At 45.8% G+C, this 19,071-nt stretch overlaps 1 pseudogene across 1 annotated transcript; it reads right to left on the bottom strand.

The window, feature by feature from the left end:
- Nucleotides 1-7,808: 7,808 nt before the first annotated feature.
- On the bottom strand, nt 7,809-14,044 carry LOC310890958 (zinc finger CCCH domain-containing protein 11A-like; annotated as a pseudogene). Its single transcript has 11 exons — nt 13,825-14,044; nt 13,474-13,593; nt 12,568-12,691; nt 11,920-12,123; nt 11,273-11,392; nt 10,684-10,764; nt 10,157-10,267; nt 9,356-9,418; nt 9,002-9,097; nt 8,726-8,791; nt 7,809-8,212 (listed from the first exon to the last, which is right to left on the bottom strand). The product of its transcript is annotated as a zinc finger CCCH domain-containing protein 11A-like (transcript).
- Nucleotides 14,045-19,071: the final 5,027 nt, after the last annotated feature.

Raw genomic sequence — 19,071 nt, 5'->3', positions numbered from 1 at the left:
GTTCTCACCACATTTTTGAGGTTCCTTCCCTTAATTTGGGGCTTCACCCCCTGAGATCAGGGGCTTTAACCCCAATTTTCGGGGTCCCCACCAATTTTGGGGATTCCTCCCCAGTTCTGGGGGGGTCCACATTCAATTCTGGAATTTCACACTTCCATTTAGGTGTTCTTCCCCGCAGTTATGGGGGTTCCTCCCCTAATTTGGGGGGACGCGACCAATTTTTGGGGTGCCCCCCAATTTTAGAGTCCCCCACCCACCTTTTTTGGGTTTCCCCCTAATATTAAAAGTTCTTCTGCCCAACTTTGGGGGGCCCCACAATTTTGGAGGTTCCTTCCCCTAACTTGGGGCTTCAACCCTTCAAGTTTGGGGGCGCTCCTACCCTCTTATTTTGGCCTTCTGCCCTAATATTAGGCCTAACCCCTAAGAGCCCTGACCCCTAACCCTACAACGCCCACGGATCTAACCCTAACTCCTACCCCAAAAATACCTAGAAACCCTAACCCTAAAAACTCTTACAGGCCTAACCCGATAAAATTTACCACACTAAAGCCCTGAAGACCTACGCCTAAAACCCCTAACCCTAAAAATTAAGACCCTCTAAACCCTAACCCAAAAAAATAAGACTCTAACGGCTCTAACCCTGGAGACCCTATCAACACTAAAACCCCCCAAAACTTTAAAACCTTAACACACTAACCCCCAAACCCTAACCCTTATAACTCCAACCCTAACAACCTTAAAATCCTAACCCTAAACCCTGGAAACCCTAACCCTGAAACCCAACCCTAGTGCCTTAGCCCTGAAACCTTAACACCCTAACACCTTATTAGAAACACTCTGTAACCAATACCATAGGCTCAGGCAAGTATCTCAGTGAGGTAGCATTTTTATTCACTATTGCAATGGCAGGCGTCCCACAAGCCACCTACTAGTTCCATAACACAGTTTATATATTTTTTTTTTTCCTCTCGGTGACCAGGACCCTCCCCAGTTTCCCCATTGACTGGGTAATCCATGTTCACAATCTATCCAGTGCTTCACAGAAAATACACAGCTGCTGGCCTGTTACTAGTCAATTTTATTTTTTTCTTGACTGTTTTCCTCTTTGAGGTGGTAATGTTTCTTACACCGTGATTTCCACCCAATTGCTCTAAGGATTCTGGTTGTCTGCATTTTACAAGGTTGTCTGTTAAGCTTTCTTATCACTGCAAGCATATATCAATACCACCTTCCCTCCCTCTAAACGATGTAACTCTGTGCAAAAACATTTTTATTCCCACAACCTTGATCCCCTTACCCTAAAATCCTTATTCTCTTTAACCCTAACAACTCTAACCACAACCCTAACCCTTCATATCAACCCCCCGACGCTAATGACACTGACTAATGATCCAAACCCCAAACCCCAGGCAACCAACAAAGAAACAGACACAAAGCTGAAAACTACAAAAAAGGCAAAACCCTGGATACAGACCCCAAATCACAAACACGCTACCAAAATGCTACAGAAAAGCCCCAGACGCAGGCCCCAAGCACTACAGCTAGGCCCCAGAAGCTCTAGACACATCCCAAAGCCAAAATGCAATCCCCAAACACTACAGAAAAGCCCCCAAACACCAGACACAGGCTGCAGAAGTCTACAAGCAGGCCCCAGCCACACCCGGATGCAGACCCCAACTGTCCACAAGCAGCTCCCAACCCACCCCCCCCATGAACTGGACCCCCCACCACCACCACCCAGATGCATGCCCCAGGCCTCAGCCCCAGCCCCCACACCCCAGACTCAGGCCCCAAAGGTGTACAACCAGCTCCCAACTGCCCCCCTCAAAGGGAGGCCCCAAAGCCTGCCAGAGGGCCCTAGAGTGTACAAGCAGCTCCCAACCCCCCCCGGCACAGGCCCCAACCCCCCCCAGACACAGGCCCCAAAGGTCTACAAGCAACTCCCCATCCTCCCCAGAGGCACGCCCCAAAGGTGTACAAACAGCCCCAACCCCCCAAGACCCAGACCCCTACAGCGTAGAAGCAGCTCCCCCCACCCCCCCAAGGCATATGCCCCAACCCCTCCCCCAAGGCAGGCCCTAACAGTGTACAAGCAGCTCCCACCCCCCCCAGACGCAGGCCCAAAGGTGTACAAGCAGGCCCCTACAGTATACAAGCAGCTCACAACCACCCCCCCAAAGGCAGGACCCAACCCCTCCAGATGCAAGCCCGAAAGGTTAAAACCAGCTCCAACCCCCCCCCCCCCGCCCCACCCCACGCAGACGCAGGCCCCAAAGGTGTACAAGCAGTTCCCAACCCCTCCAAGGCAGGCCCCAAAAGTGTACAGGCAGGCCCCTACAGTATACATGAAGCTCCCAACCCCCTCTCAGAGGAATGCCTAAAAAAGTATACAAGCAGCTCCTAACACCCCCCCCCCCCCCAAAAGAGGCAGTCCCCAAAGGTGTACAAGCAGGCCCTCAAATCCCTTAGGTATACAAGCAGGCCCTTCAAATCCTTTAGCCCCTGCGCCAGCTTTATTGGCGAGCAGCGAGGCTGGGGGGGGAGGGGGGCAAGACAGCCTTAAATAAAATACAAATATAAAAAGTGTTATAAATGGCTGTTATAAATCCAAATAGGATTACAATCAAAGTTTACAATTTATTAAACGAATAGAGGCAAGCAAGCAGCGCTGGGTGCGCCGGGAGTCTCTGCTCCCCCAGGACGCACACCTGTTACGTAAGGCGGCTGGTTTTGATGCTCCCAGGCTAGTACATATTCATTACTACTTCGAGAAGAGGCAGGGTTATTAGAATTGGTTTCCGGAATCCGAAACCCCTCCCAGGGGCGCCTGCGTATCAGTCTCTGGTGGTCTCTCGGGGCTTGCTCGGGCTGAATGCTGGTTGTCTTCCTCCCAGGCTTTTGTCCTTCAATTGTCCTTCATCCCCCCCTTCCTCCTCGTTTGGGAGCCTCTGCGCCGGATTTCAGAAACTCTAGCAACATCCCCTGCAGTAGTCAGCACTTTTCCCTAAAAACCCCTTTGTTCTCTTATCACCTAGACCCGGGCCTCGATGTTAACCCTTCAAATCCCTTAGTGACACGAATTGCTGGACCATTCCTTACAAAAGGAAGGATAAAATATGTAGAGGAGCAATGGCACACGCGAAAGCCCAGCGCCGCGGGCAGAGGCAGCGAAGGTTGACGGCAGAACAGTGCTCGGTTTGAACACGGAGAGGGAAAGCGAGGGGAAGGTGGCCGAAGCCGGCCGCAGTCTCTGAGCTCTCCTCCTCCTGATTGTTTTCTCTCAAAGACATTTCTGTCTGTGTGCGGGCACCCGGAGCCGGCAGAAGTCCCCGTGAAGTCCTTCGGCAGGACGGAGGGCTGCGTGGGCTCCAGTGAGAGAGGGAGTTAGGAGAATCTTATCAAGTAGAGATAGAGCGCTGACGGCATTAAACTAGGATGCTACTTAGTGTCTTTGCTAACTATGGTGCATTGTGCCAATTAACTAAAGCAAGAAGCCTTGGGCCCCTTACCAAGGTCAGTCTCCTAATAAGAGAGCGAGCCTATCTTAAGAAACTGGGAGAAACTGGTCCTGCAGGTGGACAAGAGCCAAGGAGCAACTGAGTCTGTGCAAAGACAAGAGGTCAACTAGCGGTGACGAGGAAGAGTCATCAATCTTCATGCCCACGACCTCCCGTGCTGCCCAGCGCTGAATAAACATACCTACTTTACAATCTCACTGATTGTGGAGTCCGTTTTCCGCAAGTCGCCAGCAGCAGTTTCTTCCGCAGAGGTTTTCCCAGAGCCGCTTCAAAGCTTCCCTCGCGGAGCTGGGGCGTCGCAGGGGGGTCATCAAAGCACGCACGTACACACACACACACACACACACACACACAGGCGTTGTTGTCCAAACAGAAAGTATTTACAACAAATTCGACAAGCGGTTTTCCTCTGCCAGCAGCAAATGCCTGAGGGCCCCTACAGCTTCACAAATCATAGCACAAAGAGCCTAAAGTTCCTCTAAAATTTAGGGAAATAATTCAAAATAGATCTGCTAGGGGAAAACGATCACTGGCGGCAGGGTACACAATACACCCGAGCCTCAGCTCTCCTCCGCAGAGTCAGTGCCCACGCCCAAGTGCGACGCTGATGGCACCCGAACATTTGCTGTAGCAGGCAGCAGAGCCAGCAGCTCAGGGGAGCAATTTTAAAAACCAGGAGGCACTTAAACCAACCCTTAATTGACCCAGTTACTGCAGGAGAGTCCCGACTACTCGCCCTGGAGTCCTACTGTCACCAGCAAAAAGCACCAACCAAAGCTTGGGGGAACTTTGGTACAGCACAAGAGAAGGGAGTGGGGGTAGCGTAGCCGTATCGCAGAGCTGCTGCTTTTCACACCATTTTATCATCCCTGATAATTGAAAGTAAGGCCGGGTGGGCTGACCCCACCACCACCACTCCTGGCAGCATGTTTGGTCCACAACGCTAGAATAATTATTCTGCTCCCTCCCGCCCCTACAGCTTCATCATCTGAAAAGATTACAGTCAAAACAATGGCATACACAAATAAAAGTCAAGAGTTGACATAGTAACTCCGGGATTTGGGTATCAACTGTCCGAGAAATCAGAACACCCAGGCTTCACAATGTGCCCAACATCGAGCTGTGCCAAGGGGGGGCGGAAGGAAGAAGCTTTCCGTTTAAGCCTTCAGAGCATCGCTCCATCACTACGTCAATTCACAGCCACCACAGCGTGCCGATGGACATCTTTCTGTGCCAAAAGAAACAAGTGCTTTGTCCTCTTGATATCAAAGGTAGCCACCTATAGTTACGGAACCATGCACAAGACCTTAACTCTGACCAGCAGGGAAACTTAGGACAACTGAGTGCAGATCCTGCCAATTTCTACCAGTTCCAACTGTGCTTTAAGTCTCATTGCAAAGCCTCAGTTAGAAAAAGGATCACCTCGGGGTATCCAACAAGAAGAAGAGTTGTTTTTTTTTTTTTTGTTTTTTTTGTTTTTTTAATATACCATAGGACTATGCAGTTCAATCATCAATCATCTTGGAAAGCTCAAGGAGGAGGTCATCCTCATCCTTCCCTGGGTCCAAGTCGAGCTCGGCTTCCAGTATGCCGTCTGAGAGTTCCCAAAGTAGCGTCTCTAAATCCTCGTCTACAGATACGGGCGCGTTGCCTGTGGAACTCAGCCGGCGTGTCCTTGCTTCTTCTAGCTGGGAAGAAGCTGAAGTCGAGCTTGAGAACTCCATTGGCTCCACAGATTCTGCCTGGCTTCCAAGATGTGCTTCAGGTCTTGGCAGAGCAAGGAAGAGAACACTCAGTATATGCCATTTCTTAACGGGAAATCCCTTTTCTGCAAACCGGCTCTTAAAACCGTAGCCAACCCCTCCTGCACTTCAATCTTACCCAGGGATTGTTATTCAATTAACCCAGGGCGACATTTAGAGCCCAATATATTAGCAGGTACATTTTTCAGTTTGGGGGTTTCTCTGTGAAGCCAGAGCACCTGGAGTCTAGCAAAGATGGTTCAATTGTTGTAGCAAGAGGCACTTTGCCACCTTGCTTAATTTTCCTGTAAAAATGTTAAGAAGTCTCCATCTGCAAATATCTGTTTGCTAAGTTAGTCATTTTTCCCACGGCACACTCAGCAGAGTTTGCTCCCCACTACAGGAAGCTGATCTGCAGCCATCACTTCCCTCTGCTCTCCCTGCACTCTTGTCACCTTGTATGTTTGTTCGGGTGGCATTCTTGAGGACCAAAAGGCAGAGGACACTACTCATCATTTATCACCTCACGAGGAAGTAGGAGAACTTCACCTCATCCTCATTTAGGTATTCAGACAGAGCAAGAAGTCACTGGAAAGCTGTACCGACTTGCAGCATTTAAAGAAAGTAAGTCTAATTAAGCATTCCTGCTAGCTGCTAGAAAGTCATTTCACGTGACTTATTCCTCTGATGGATTTGGGCTTTAATTATCTCAGAACCCTCCTTTTTTCCCCACGTGTGACAGAACTTATGTTTCACTGGGGATATACACCGATTGAGAAAAAGAACAAGTTGTGGTCATCACCTGTTTTGGGGATTTTCTTCAAGTCTGGTGGCTGGGACGTGCTCCAGCGTGGCTGGAACAGCCTAGAAAGCAGCAAAACAGCATTTAGGACTCATGGGTAAAAGATTCCTTACTAGCTTTTTCCTCCATGCTGCTTCTCCTCTGGCATTGCGGAGCCTTAGCCAAAATACAAAACCAAGGTGCTCCTGAAGAAAGTTAATATTCACTTGGAGGTTACTAATGATCTTGTGTCTTTTAAGAACACAGCATTAATGGACAAAATCCTCCACACCAGAGAAATCACAGAATCACAGAGGACTAAGTAAATAGTGCCATTAATCTAATAAATATGGAAGGGTACTACAAGAATTCTGTAGGCAGCTACTGGATTTAAAAGGAAACAGAAAGCCTGTAGAACTTTTGAGTTTTCCATCTTTTCTCCTAGAGGAGGGTGTAAATTTTACAAGGGATCCATTTCTGCATTAGCCCCTGTCCTTACCATAGCTGCTTTTTTGGCTGGAGGTCCCATTGTGTCAGCGTCAGAGGCAGTCCGTGGCTTCACAGCTGCTACAGCAGAGGGAAAACTGCCAGGTGCCTTACGTTTCAGTGCCTTCTTCTTGGGGGAAGCGACTTTCCCATCCCAAGGCTTCGCAAACATGTTAAAGTTGGCTAGAGTAAAAGGAAGAGAGAACTGATACAGTCTTGCTCTGCCTCATGAAAAATCCACGTTCTCTTCCTCATTTCCACGGCCCGTCTACACAGTTAACTGTATTTGGCCAGCAGAATTACACTGCCATTGCCTGGATTCTCAGCAATATCTTCCACATAGTAAACTCCGTCTACCAACAATCCATACAAAGGAACAAAGGAACTGAATAGCTACAGTAAATCATAATCCAGGACGAGGGAAACTCAGACACAGAGCGATCCCAAGTGCAAGCAATACTCTAAGACGTTGTATGAAGTCTAGTAAGATTCACAAATGTTGACAGCTTTTGTATTTAAAGTCTTGCTCCCTCTAGGAAAGGAAAAGCAGCAGGTATAGTAAGACAAGAGAGTGTATGCAACTGTTGTACCAGCTTCCTCTCCCCTGCAGTGATGTCCCACAAAATCTATTAAGTTGTTCTACAAAATCCAAATTTGTAGAGTCATATTCTAGTCTCCCATTCCTGACCTAACATCTGGCTGGCAGGAGAAGAAACGAAAGAAAGCTGGGTACTTGTTTTCTTTGTGTGTTTATTTCCTCGTGTCCCATGAGACAGAGAGAAAGGCTACAATGTGCAGTGCATGCAGCCTTTAAGCCCTCCTTATCTCCCTCACACAATCTCATTTTACAAAGTTGATATAATCTTAACAACGAGGCCTTTGATCCTCTGTCATTTTTGACAGAAACTGGCCCCCCACATTAAGACGCTGAAGCATGCTTTACAAACACATACACGTGTCAAGTTAAGCAACACATGCCAAAGAGGAAGGTGAACTTGAACTCAACGCAGGGAGGACTTCATACCATAAACAGATGGCAGAAAAAAACAGAATACCAAAATTAGACTAAAAAGCCCCTCAATGTGTTAATTTTCTAGTGGGAAATACAGAATACCATCACGTAATTAACGAAAACAGACATGGTTGCATGTTCTGGCCCTTCTTTGCCTTTGAACTTTGCAGCCTTAAACTCTTTTATCCTCTGCATTGAAGGAAAAAGCAAAGCAGATCCTGAGCAAACGGAACTTGCTCAATATGGGAAGCACCTCACCGGGGCAGGTATTAAAGCATCTTATTACCTGATAGCTTTGTGTTCCATAACGATTTCTGCCCGGCTGGGGCAGGTCCAGGTTGTGCTGGGGGAGCTGGCACATTTTCTCCACTCTGCTGCATCCGCAGAGCTTTCTCGCGCTTTATTTCTTCCAGGGTTTTAACACGCACTTCTCCTTCTGGCTTGGCTTTACCTGCCGGCTCCTTCGACTGCACTTTGCTGGGCCCGGAAAGAGTGAGCACGCTCTGCTTCTTGGGCTCACCCTCAATTTTTGCCCCTGCGCTGGGATCTTTGGTTTTACCATGCCATTCAGCCTGGGCTTTGGCTTGACATTCTCGTCTCTGAAGAGCTCTCTCACGACGGATTTCCTCCAGTGTTTTCACATGGACCTCTCCCTTTGGCTTAGCAGCCTTCCCTGTCATCATCAAGAAATGAGAAGCGCCAACATTTAAAGAGAGTCCAACAATAGTTTAAGTCTCCAAAATTTGTCACAGTACTAAGGAAAACTAAGCCTGAGCGTTCCCAATAACGCATCTTAGGACAATAGCCTAACATTCTCCTCCTCCTCTGAGCCACTTGTTGTATTTTGAAGACCAGCCCTATCCAGAGAGAGTTGCTACACAGAAATGCTAGTTTACTTGATTACTTTTTCAGACTGCATTTCAAATTCCTGCTCCCGGCAGTGGCTCTATTCTAATTGTATATGATGGTTCACAGAAGCAGCTTAAAACCTTGACAAGGCACAAGCGGAAAATAAACACACACCTAGAGCCAGATTTCTGATAGTGGCTGTCAGAAGAGCTTCAGCACTCGAGCAAGAGGAATCAGTTCTTTGTTTTCATTTGAATTCCTTTTTAGGGCTGTATGAAAACGGTCTAAGTTCACGGAAAGGAAGAAGGAGAAAGTATATTTAATAGCCAGTTGTTACCTTTCGCAGTACTAGTCCGTTGAGAAGGTAATCCTAGCCTCTCCTTCACAGACTTGGGAACTTGAACTGCAAAACAGAAAAAGACCAAATTAGGGAGGCTGCATAAACGTCAACTTTGTGTTCACATTCAAAAACAAGGCAGGAAAGGTAACTTTGAATCCCGGTGATTAAGACCTCAGCCAACATGCAAAAAGAAACATCGCAGGAAAAGGACAAACAGAAAGCCTAACTACAAAACCCGTGAATCACATCCAGATGCCTGTTTAGTAGCTGTACCTCTCTTTGGTGCTTTGTCAGCATTTCCCGGAACCTCCACCTTCTTCCCCAGCCTTTCAGCAAGGCTGCGCTTCACCGGAAGGGCGCTTACATCAGCTTCAGACAGAGAAAACAAGGAATATTTTAAGAACATTTCTTTGCAGGAAGATTTGAGAACAGTCAACCACAAGCTTCTATTTTTCAAGCATATTTTCATAAAATTGCCTTTCAGCTGCTAAATGGTTTTTTTGCCATTTCTGCAGTCAACACAGATCTCCACTGCAACGCATTTTCCTCTCATACGTCAAAAATACTCTTCAATGCAGTCATATAGAGAAGGCGGCACCTAAATAACAGCTCATAAAAAGTTCTTACCCACGGAGGCTTTCCGTTTTCCTTGTTTCTCAGCAAGATCTAGTCGAACCACAGGTTCCTCCCCTAAAACAAAAGTAAAATTTTTCTATTTCATAGAAACCAGTAGCCAATAGAAATAGTATACTGTTAGCCCATGTCCAAAAAAAACCCAGCAAGGCACTGTTTTGACAGCTAAACCACACAAACTCATATTTCAACTATAATTAACTTAGAAAAAGTATCCATAGTCTCAGTGTTTGCCTCAAATTCCAGCTGAATGTAGTCGAGAATGAATCTGAGTCTGCTTGACAGCTATACTTTGTGCAGAACAGAGCTGCATAAGCAAGCAGAATATTATTAGGTACAAATGCTGAGAAATATTCCTTTCTAAGGTGAATGTCTATGGGTAGAAGTACTTCTTCACTTCTTTCCCTTTCAAAGGAATTTGCACAACTCTAAACAATATAATTTATACACAGACTCCTATCGCACTACTGTCCACACGTGCCACTGTCAGCCTCTTTAAAGCTTCAGAAATTGCTTCTTACATAGCACTGTCCTCTAGAGCTCTTTCTTCTCGTTACTCTCCTGTTTTTCAGTTATCCCCCTATTTGCATGCTGACACATTTTTTTCTTTCTCCTGCTACTGCACTTAACCTGAGCACCAAAGCTTTCCAGTACAACCAGGGACTTTCAGCATAAAAGCATGTTTTGAACAGAAGGCGGCAGCACCAGGAGGCTAACAGGGGTGAATTGCCTTCCTTCTTGCTTAACCTTCCAGTTTAGGAGTAATGAAATCAAAACAAAAGCATGAATTATTACCTTCCTCTGTAGACAGTGTCACAGTTCTCACCACTGTCCGGACATTTTCCTTTTCCGGAGCAGGAAAAATCATAGAATCGACGGGAGGAAGAGAAGATCTTGAAGGACCTTCTGCTCAGAGCAAGCAAAACATAAGGAAGTTTACCAAACAGAAAAAACTATCACGAAGAACAAAAAACTTTAATTATTCATTACTGTCAAACATACAGTGACCAGAGCATGCAAATAAGAGAGGTGACTAGTTTGCCTCTGGTTGCCCTTGGAATTCCCATCTAGAATACCAGCTGGCTGAGAATCAGGTTGCTCGATGCCCCCAGCTAAACATGGAAGTCTATCCCTCAAGCAGCTCCCAGCCACCATCACCTGCCATTCTGAAGCCAATCAAATTTCACTTCTTTGGCAAAATAGTTGGATTCACCAAAGCATAGCCAGCTACCCGGTATTACTGGAAGAGGTTTTTTTTGAAAGAAAAATCATCACACAGGATGAAGGTGAACCGGGTAAGGAAGCAGGGAATATTAACTCACCACCGTGTCTCTTAGTTTTTTCCTTCATTTTCTGCAATTTGATTTCTTCAAGTGTTTTTATTCCAAAATTCAGACCGTCCTCTGAAAACAGAAAACAGTTAATGAGACTAAGGCTTAGAGGCACTCACTGAGGACCACAGATCCTCAGGCTTCTTAGTGCTCAGGAACTTTCAGAAGTATTTAGAATAAAGCCTGTCAACACTCCTCACAAGTGAAACAACCATAGAATCAATGGCATTTTGCCCCTCCTTTCACCCTTCAGGGTAAAAACTGTAGTTTTAATTTTAATCCATTTACGTGATATTAGATCCCTCTATCGTTAGATATGGCTTTCAACAGTGGTTGCCAGGCTGCACGTGCAGCCATTTAAACTCCATGCTGTGACCCTGTTTTGTTCTCCAAAAGGAAAGAAAAGCAGTTCAACTTTCTGACCCAATGGGCACATGATGGTATCAGGGAGAAATGAGATCATGGAAATAACCGAGTCCATTCAGCACCCCTACATTCTGTTGTGTTTTTACGCCACATTGCTTTTGAGTTAATTGTCAAGTTATCCTGCCGATTTATCCTACTACAGGTGCTGGAATACCTTGTTTAGCAGTAGTAGCACTGGCTTTCCGAGTGGAAATCATCCGTAATCCATTTTGGCCTTCCTCAGCTGGTTGCTGGACGGGAGTTTTAGTTTCTTCTCCTTCTGCAGAAAGCTGGTCTGAAGGGGAAAAATCTATTCAGTTATGCATAGGCCAGATTGTTCGTGATTATGTAGCTCATGCAATGACACTTCAGTCCATGGTTCCTATAAAAAAGTTGGGTTTTTTTTGTTTTTTTTTTTTTTTTTAATACAGCTACACTGACCTGATGAACTCGTAAGTAGACTACCCTAGGACAAAACATCTAGGACTCTAGATTCTCTCTGCAGCTTTAACTACTACACGACATATTACTCTTCAGACAAAAAAAAAGGAATTTCCTTCCTAGTTTCACATAGAGCTTTACACAACAGACCAGCTAAAGCCAAGAGTGGTTCTAAGCTTTCCTCCAACATTTCAGGTTCTGTCCACTGACTGCCAGACAAAGCCACCAGTGACCTGAGCGGACTGCCTGCCCTATCGCTAGTCAGACCTCAGGTCATCTGTGATTTATACATTCATTTACAGCACAAATTCCTTCCAAGAACCAAAGACTTACACAATCATTTACAGCACAAATTCCTTCCAGGAACCAAACCATGCTCACCATCATCATCTTCATCATCATCTGCAGCATTGATTACAACTGGAGGGTGTGTAGGGCTTGGGACATTTTCCGAGTTTTCCACTTTCATCACCCGCCTTAGCTATGGAGAGGGATTGGACTGGACAGAAAGTTTGTTTTGCTGCAGTGACATCTGAGCCACTTTCAAATCATCGTCCGCGGACTCAGGCGGACTTGGCAGTGTAGCTAGAGGAAGAGGAGGATCATCAGTAATATGGCAGTTTAAAACTTTGACCACAATGCACGAAGATGGTAGCTAAGGCAGATAACCTGCACAGGCAATGAATGCAGCATCTCCTTTTGCCCATCCCGCCACTGTTTACACCGTGAACAATGACTTGCCTTCAAACAACAACACATCTCCCTGCCACCCAGCAGAAGACGAAACAACAGAAAGCAAACTGCAAGGCAAATATCACACAAAGCAGAGAGAAGCTGAGCATGAAAGCAGAAAACAAATACCAGCAGTACAGCAGCAGTACACTCGGTTTAGCTGACCACCTAGGACTGCAGACCTTTTCCTGCACTCACAAATGAACGGTTACCTGATGTCTCCTACACTATTGGCACCCACTAAGTAATATGCAAAATTAATTCTTCAATACTTAAAGAAAAAGGACCTAAACTCACTCTTGCTTGGTGGTAAGAAGACGCCATCGATGTAACGTCCCTTTGCGTGATGAAAAGCACAGTTGGCTTTCTGACAGCCTACTGGCTGCTTCTGCCAGTAGCAGGGAATCTCAGCGCGCTTTTTCTGAAGACAGAAAGAAAGACAAGCTCGTGATAACATGCACCTAAGGTTTGCAAAGAGATGCACAGTTCCAGGTCACGACAGCGATAGGGCTGTCACAATACAGTGCTGAAACATCATTCCAAAGGTCAGTTTATCACGGAAGTATAGTATTTCCGGGCATATTCACAAAGTTTGCAGAAGCTGTAACCACTATGCACGTTTAGCCTTGTCATCATTCAGTTTGAGAAGACAGGCACTCTCAGACATCAGTTTAGGGTGGGTTAAACTAATACACCCAGGATTATACTAGGATTATTCAGAGGGAAAAAGAACATCTTAAATTGCCTACGTTAACTCTATCCAGAACTACTTCTCGGAGACTTCGTTCTTCTGCACCTTTAACTTTCCCCACTGCTTCCTAGCCCAGGCAGCTAGAACAGCATTATCTGAAGGACTCCGGGACACAAGAGACCTGATAGATCATTATCAAGCCTGCTCTCAGGAGGCTAGTACAGCCTGTTTATTACCCCCCTGCTCCAGCAGCTTTTAGCAGTCTAGTTAGCGGTTATTCTGCATCTGTTGAGAAAATACTGTCGGCGTCTAATAAAAGAAAATCTTGCTAAGACATACCTAAGGCATTGATTTTATTTCCCTCTCCTTCCTCCCACCCCCTCCCCTGCTAACAGAAACCAGTGTAATTCCAAAGCAAAGGACTCTGTCCTGCAAAAGCACAATCAGCACACCTACAGCACTGAAAAATGCTTTTGTTGATTTATTTTGAGAACACATCTTTAGGCACTCACATCGATTTCCATGTGTCTGAATCGGCAGACATTCCTGAAACAACGACCCTCCTGCCACAGCGTGCAGACTGTCTCGTTCCCCAGAGCAGCTTCACAGTGGCGGAAGGAACAGTTGTCTCCCTGTAACCAAAAGGAAACCAACAAGGAAAATATAGTACAGCCTCAAAAACGTCCATGCTACTGCCTCAGGTTGCTACGATTGAATTCAGAATCTATCTGGTTATCACATTAACCAAAGACCAGTGTGCCTCCTCCTCCTACTCTACCCCTTCCTGAAAAAAATGAAAAAAAAAAAAAAAAAAAAAAAACAAAAAAACAAAGCAAAGCAAAGCAAAAGAAACCCAGCCATACCTTGGTACAGGTAGAATAGAAATAGAAGTAGCAATCGTCTCCTTGTTTAGACATGCCGACAAGTTCTGATAACAAGCTCGGGTTCTCTCCACAGGGACTTCCTCTGCTCTTGGAGAGAGCTGTCTTCACCCTTGCTTGGGCTGAAAGTCTTCCACTGGCTTGTGATCAGTGAAATCTTCTTTTTAAAAGTAACCCTAAACAAAGTACCAACAAGTGAAAAATAATGAGTAACAAGCATTTTTCCAGCTTTCTTCTGTTCATCAAATTAGTCTCTTGAGGAGAGCAATGCCTTGAAATCAGCTGTTACGGGAACTAACACAATATTAAACTAAAGTTCTGTAAAGCTGCCAGGAGCTTTGTCAGCAAGTGTTCTCTTCCACGTCCTCAATAATATGCCTTGGAGCACATCCGGAAGCCTGAAAAGGGAGTCACTTCTTCAAAAACCACCTGATCATACATGCAAGGCAATGATCAACTATGGCTACGAGTAACTTCTACAGAACGCAGTATGACGCATTAAATAGCACGTTCCAGTCACTGTGGGTCTTCGAGTTCACCTACCTGGACAACCTCAGCAAAGTTATCGATCTTCAAAGACTTCCAGTTAACTTCTCCTGGAGGCCGAACCAACACTGAATCCGTGAATTAATGATAAAGGGGTAGGAAGAATTTGCCTCCTCACTTTGCCAAGGGAGCCTCTCATCCACAATTCAAACATAGGATGTGCTTTTAAACAGCTTATAACTAATGGAGGAAGCAAGTCCATCTGAACACTCTCTCAGACTGGAGACAGCCAGGGTTAGTTAGCTCTTCAAAAAATAAAAACCAAAAAAAAAAAAACACAAAACAAAACAAAAACAAAAAAACCCAGTGCATTTAGAGATGAACTCGTGATTCAAAGTGGCTGCAAAAATGAGGCTCCATCTTCCACAGCCAGAAAATTTGACTTTTTTTTTTTTTTTTAATTCAAAATTCAGTATGTTCCAATCTCTGGTCTTCAAGATTTCTTCACCTATTAAGAAAACACTAAAACCTTTCCCCGTCTTTATTACCTGTACAGCAAAAAACACACCAGTGCACAGAAATACACAAATGTGCATACGCATACACACATATGTGTTTAGACACACACACACGAGGAGTGAGTGATAGAAAGTTAGCGAGAGCGACAGTGGAAATCAGAAGTTTTGCCTTTTTGACACAGAGAGCGCGTAAAAACTCTCTCATTTTGAGGGAACTAGAAAAAAATGGAGGATCTACCAAATATTTTGATGAGTATGCCTTCGAGGCCAATGCTTTATACCATGAGTGATCTGGGGGCCAGCACACAAATATGCATACATATGTATCACACAGTATCACAGATTTCTAGGTTGGAAGAGACCTCAAGATCATCGAGTCCAACCTCCGACCTAACACTAAGTACTCCACTAAACCATATCGCTAAGCTCTACATCTAAACGTCTTTTAAAGACCTCCAGGGATGGTGACTCCACCACCTCCCTGGGCAGCCCGTTCCAATGCTTAATAACCCTTTCGGTAAAGAAGTACTTCCTAACATCCAACCTAAAACTCCCCTGTCGCAACTTTCGCCCATTCCCCCTCGTCCTGTCACCAGGCATGTAGGAGAACAGACCAACCCCCACCTCTTTACAGCCTCCTTTAAGGTAACTGTAGAGAGCGATAAGGTCGCCCCTGAGCCTCCTCTTCTCCAGGCTGAACAAGCCCAGCTCCCTCAGCCGCTCCTCGTAAGACTTGTTCTCCAGACCCCTCACCAGCTTGGTCGCCCTTCTCTGGACTCGCTCGAGCACGTCCATGTCCTTCCTGTAGCGAGGGGCCCAAAACTGAACACAGTACTCAAGGTGCGGCCTCACCAGAGCCGAGTACAGGGGGACAATCACTTCCCTAGACCTGCTGGCCACACTGCTTCTTATACAGGCCAGGATGCTGTTGGCCTTCTTGGCCACCTGGGCACACTGCTGGCTCATATTCAGCCGACTGTCAACCAACACTCCCAGGTCCTTCTCGGCCAGGCAGCTTTCCAGCCACTCATCTCCCAGCCTGTAGCTCTGCTTGGGGTTGTTGCGCCCCAGGTGCAGGACCCGGCACTTGGCCTTGTTGATCTTCATACAGTTGACCTCAGCCCATCGCTCCAGCCTATCCAGATCAAATATGTACATGCATACAGGATAAACATATCTATACACACAAGCGTGCACAGTATATGTCGTATGGTATCCATATCGAGAACAACTCGTAGCCCTGATCAGACACGTAGAGTTGCAATCAATTAACAGCAGGAAGACAGCAGATCAAGGATACAGCAAGCTTTGAGAGGCAGGGCAATGCTCACTTTGCCAGTGGCATGGCTGCATGATACCAAGAATTTTGAATTAGTTTGATTTTTTGGAAGCAATTTGTTTTCTTTCTGCGCTGTAGCAAATACCACAGGTTTGCCATCACGTGCTGTTCCCTAATCCATATATCCATCATCATCCATTGCTGCAAGATCATGAAAGGTTAGAAAAGATGACTTAGGTCCAATTTAACAGCCAATGATTTTTCAATGACCAGAGCTGCAACAGATTTTATTTAGCCACAAGCAGGTTTTTTTTTTTCTGATGTGAAGTCAGATATTTTGATTTTTTTTTAAGACACTAAATGTCATAAAACCTGCAACCAGACCAGATAAAGTTCAAATTAGAGTGATTCTGAAGCCTTTCATTAAAATGCTGCACATTTCTGTGCAAATTATTTCTGACTCTTCTGGACAAAAGCGGATGAAATAGTTCTTACAAATTAATAATAAAAGGTTGGAACCTTTTACTCACACAAACACTAGTGAATTTTCCAGGAAGTATTATTTTGGCAGGGAATTTTCCCAAATCTAAAGTAAAGAGGGGAAAAGTTGGGTTCCCGTATTAGTTGTTGGTTTTGACTGCTTGACAAAGGGAATAAAAACAGTAGTTAAGTGCAAGGTTTCCTTCTCTTCTTTAGTATTGAGAGGAATCGTCACTTCTGACCTTTAGCACCTTCAGAAACACACTTAGTGCCATGCAGATTCCTCTGCATCTACTTCTAAAAATTACTGGTGCTCCTTAGCATGGAAGTTGGACTTGAAATCTTTCCCAGACTGAGCTCTTTTGAATGCCCAAGGAGCTCATCATTTTGCTTGTTGCCTTCCATTTTCCTGAACAGACCCAGAACGCTGTTCAGGATATGAATGGATCTGGTCTAAGGAATGGGAAGAAAGCAAAAACCAAGGATACCTCACAGCCCTAAATGCCATAAAAAGCAGTCTCATTTTAAAAAAGATCTCCAAAGCTTTTTTTTTTTTTTTTTCTCCTTGTTGTGACCCTGCTTTTTAATCACCCAGCATCAGCCTTGCTGCAAAACAGTCTCCGCTGATTTACCTGCTTGTTAAAGCACCCCACAGGCTGCAAGTGTTGTGTGCTAGGTGTCAAATTATATTTAACGGTGCATAGGTAAACCATTCATCTTCCCATGGTCAAAGCACAGAAGAGCCTCCTGCTAACACAGCTCATCCTTGCTGTAACTGCTTTTAAACCTATTTGTTGGTAAGAAAAGAGCTCAGTACACCACCTTCACAGGGCAAAAATTCACATGGAAGAGCAGAAAAACCCAGAAGTGCTTCCTGAACTTCACGTTACCAACAGCACCATCGGATTTAGATCCTTGCCTGGCATCCAGGATGCACAGCCTGCAAGCACTGCTGCGATGTGGAAGTGCCAAGGCAGGTTTTTGGCCTGCCCTAAAACACTTTTTTTTTTTTTTCTTTTACAAACAATACAAAGAGTGTGCCAGGTATGCTGTAATGCCCGTGTGCCAGGTCAATAGAGGATATCCAAACAACAGAGGCGCTTCTCCTAATTTCTGGCGTGAAAACACTTTCACAGCATTCTTTTCACGAAGAAACCCCTCTCTATCTTCTCCAATGCTCCAGGACCTGCTGCAGCTGCAGCGGCTGCGCTGGTACCAGCCGCATCTTTGACAAATCTTTTCAACGGTTCTGCTTTACCTCGGCACAGTTGAGGTCACTCCTCTTCCTCTTCCAGCTGAGGAAGCAGCTTGCGGGCTCTGCCACACGGTCGGTGCAGAAGCGAAAGCTGGGAACACAGCAGTCAAACTCTCACTGCTAACGAAGCCACCAGGGCAGAGGGCTGACACAGACCCGCCAGAGGCGAACCGTACCCGCTCTCCCTCCCGGCTGCGAGGCTCGCCACAGCAGCCCCGACCCGAAGCGCTCACAATGCTTTGCTTGGTGATGTCACCGATGAGTCAGAGTCCCCAGATGAGCATCTGCCTTGCCACTCTTTAATGTTGGTGTTGTTTTTTGGTTGGTTGCTTGCTTGCTTTTGAAACTTATGTAGGTTATGGTAAACCTTCAGGTAAACCACAGATCAATGGGGAAGAAGTCCCACACGAGGGAAGGCCGTGCATTTCTTCCAGGCAATGGCGCATTCTTTAACATGCTGCATTCGACAAAGAAGCTCTCTCCATTTTGCGCAGTGGCAACAGGCACGACTGCAACACACGCACGTGTAGGCAGCACCTGCAGGTCCCAAACCGTTAACCAATTTTTAGATAGCACCAATTTTTTATGTAGTTGCTTTCCCTTCATCCATAACCCCTTTTTTCCTTTCTTTATATCGGGTGGCTCTCCTCCATTGTTCTGTCATTTTACTCCCCAGTGTCTGAGCAGGCACTGGGAATCGTTTCCAGAGGAAGGGTACTGCTGAAGCTACAACATTTACTCTCAGGGAAAAGAGAGTATGTGAAAGAATACATACTTCCTTTCTTTTTCCTGTTGTTTTTTTTTTTAAATCTCTGAAATCAACGCTGCGGCCTGGCAGCAAATAACTATGGGAGTAATGATGATTCCTCATCCTCACTGTAACGTTGTAGTTAATGTCATAAAGAAGCAATTTCCCCAGGCAGTGGCCATTTGAGATGGGAAGGGGCAGTAAGAGGAAGTTTTCCTTAGACTAGCTCTTCCCCCAGAACACCTCGCCATCCAGCAACAAATTCAATTCACCTGCTCCGCCTGATCAGTCAAACGCGCGTCCGACTCCAGCACACGTCACAGCGGTGGTTCTGACGTGGTTTGAGAATCACCTATCCGCAGAATATCTCGGGTTTGTACACTCAAATAACGCAGTCTTTTCCAAATAAGGCCCAGAGCTCACACTCCGAGTGCAGCCTAACAGCACCAGAGGGCCGGTAGGC

The sequence above is a fragment of the Anser anser genome (genome assembly GCF_964211835.1).
Source record: "Anser anser genome assembly, contig: HAP1_SCAFFOLD_153, whole genome shotgun sequence".
In the NCBI taxonomy this organism is placed as follows: Eukaryota; Metazoa; Chordata; class Aves; order Anseriformes; family Anatidae; genus Anser; species Anser anser.
The sequence above is the reverse complement of the archived record's forward strand: the minus strand, read 5'-3'. Positions and strand labels throughout refer to the sequence as shown.